The sequence below is a fragment of the Mus caroli genome, chromosome 3, assembly GCF_900094665.2.
Source record: "Mus caroli chromosome 3, CAROLI_EIJ_v1.1, whole genome shotgun sequence".
Lineage (NCBI taxonomy): Eukaryota > Metazoa > Chordata > Mammalia > Rodentia > Muridae > Mus > Mus caroli.
The window spans coordinates 73,368,507-73,371,267 of record NC_034572.1 but is presented as its reverse complement, the minus strand read 5'-3'; the positions used below and the strand labels follow the sequence as shown (position 1 = coordinate 73,371,267).

General features: G+C 36.0%; 1 pseudogene; it reads left to right on the top strand.

Annotated features, from left to right (window-relative positions):
* Positions 1 to 357: 357 nt before the first annotated feature.
* LOC110291853 lies at positions 358 to 783 on the top strand (annotated as a pseudogene).
* The last annotated feature ends 1,978 nt before the right edge of the window (positions 784 to 2,761 follow it).

Here is a 2,761-nt window from a genome sequence, read left to right as displayed (position 1 = left end):
GAGTCCTACACTGAACCCCTAGCAGCAGGGGGAACCTCACAGAGCAGTTTGTATGGATTCCTAAGTCTGATGTATCCCTGTATGAGCAGCTATGGCTACAAAAGACTGTTTGGTGAAAGAAAAAACTCCATTCATGCCAAATAGGAAGAAATGCTGACAAACAATGATATCACCTATTTCATTTTCTTTCTTAGTTTTATGTTCTTTATTTTGTTGCGTTTCTGTGTTTCAAGTGGTTCATTGTTTTATCCTAACTCAACAAAATAGGGTATTATAACAAAATAGGATATTATAACTGTCCTGTCTTTTCTTGCACCTGGTCTCACTCGCTGCATTGGGCCACCGGTGTGTCCCACCATGTCTGACACTGCAGTGGACACCAGCTCTGAGATCACCACCAAGGACTTGAAGGAGAAGACAGAAGTTGTGGAGGAGACAGAGAATGGAAGACATGAACCTGCCAATGGGAACGCTCAAAATGAGGAAACTGGGGAGCAGGAGGCTGACAATAAGGTAGATGAAGAAGAGGAAGAAGGTGAGGAAGAAGAGGAGGAGGAAGGTGATGGTGAGGAAGAGAACGGAGATGAAGGTGAGGAAGCTGGGGCTCCTACGGGCAAACCGGTAACTGAGGATGATGAGGAAGATGATGTCGACACCAAGAAGCAGAATACTGACGAGGATGAGGATGGCTATACAGCAAAAGGAAAAGCTAACCTTACGCACCGTGACCTATTCACACTCCACTTCCCGTCTCAGAATTTAACCGTGGTCACCTTGGAGTAGATAAGCAGGACTCTCCCGCCCACAGCGGGCAGTGCCATCCACAGATGACATGCGCTCTCCACCACCCCACCCAAACCACAACATGAATTGGCAACATGGGAGGAAAAAAGAACCAGAACTTCCCAGGCCCTGCTTGTTTTCTTAAAAATACTTTAAAAGTAAAATTTGTATTTTTATTAGCATTTTATATTATTGCACATATTGCTGGGGGTCAACCATTTTTAACGATAACTGGTGACCAAACCAGCCTTCAGAGTGTCTTCTGTCCTACTGCAGACTTTATTTGTGTTTATTATAATCTGAAAGGAAAAAAAAAACCTTGTATAAAACAAAACAACAACAAAAACAAAAAGAAAAATCTTATGCAGAGCATTCCCGTAACTTTTTTGTGAATGTACCTAGCTGTACTATAAGTAATGGGTTTGTATGAGATGATTAAAAAGGCAAAAAAAAAAAAAAAAAAATCCTTTTTTTTTTTCTAGGAAGTTGCTGTTTTTTTTTTTTTTTTTTTTGGCCTGTTTGATGTATGTCTAAAACAATGTACAACAATAAAAACTGGAGTTTTATTTTGCTAAGCTATTCTAACAAAAAATATTTATTGGTATCTTTTGAGAACTGTTTATTCATTTCATGAATCCATTTGCTGATTGGATGTTGGAGTTGGTGTACAATTTTTGCAATTCCTTATAAATCCTGGGTATTAGTCCTCTTTTAAAGCACAGCTGTTAAAGATCATCTCCCAGTTTGTAATCTGTCTTTTTACTTAATGAAAGCTTCATTTGCTATTCAGAAATGTTTGTAATTTTACACACTCTCATTGCTTCATTTCTGAGACTATTTCCTATGTTATTACAGCCCTATTGAGAAAATTCATGTCCTTTTGTTTAGATTGAAGTGCATTCTCTATGTTTTCTTCTGGTGATTTCAGTACTTTGGGCTTATAATAAGGTCTTTGATCCTTTTGAATAGATTTATGAACAGGGTGATTTATAGAAATCTGGTTAGTTCTTCTGCAAGTGAGAGTTTTGCCAGAACCATTAATTGAATACTCTTTCTTCCACTGTATGTTTTCTGCTCCCTTAGTCAAAACTTAGATGACTGTAAGTCTGCAGGTTTTTAACCGGCGTTCTATTCTCTTCCATTACTCTGCCATCTGATTTGACACCAGTATTAGTCTCTAGCTCTGTAGAATGGTTGTCATTTATTATACATACAGCTATGTTCATTGTGCTTAACATTTTTATATCTTTGATTACTCTTACTCTTTTGTGTTTCAACGTAGACACTGGGGTTTATTTTTCTATCTTTGCTACATTAACTTTCTGATGCTTTCTGTAACAGAATTCTTTCCTAAAGGATTAGGTGGGTTGGGGAACTGGAGACGGGGTCAGTATAGGGGATTTTCGGAGAGGAAACTAGGAAAGGGGATAACATTTGAAATGTAAATGAAGAAAATATCTAATAAAAAAAGAAAAAATATTTCTTAGAACTCACAACCAGATATAAAATTTTCTGTCAATTCTCATAATGGTAAAAATTTTGGCTATTGAATTAATTTTTAGTCTTTGTACTTTTTATGATTTTTTTCTTGCAATGGGTGTGTTTCAATTAAATACCAAACATCCTCATAATGTTTACCACAATTTTCTTATTAACCCTTTATCCCCAGTTTCTAAAATGTAAGCATATTTGTATCCCCTCAAAATAAATATGTCCTTTTTAAAGTGACTTTTTCCTGTGAATAAGCATTGGCATACCAAGTTGTAAATTGATTTTAATTCAGTCAGAAATTGTATGCCTTTCTTACCATGCCTTAGGGTTTTTTCTACTTATAAACTTAAATTATTTCAGATAATGGTTCTATCATTAAACTAAAAAAAGTTACTTACAAACATCAAGTGCTCAAATGTGAAATTATTTAGTAGACACCCACTGAATGCTAAAATTTTTACTACATTTTTTCTTCTAACATCCACAG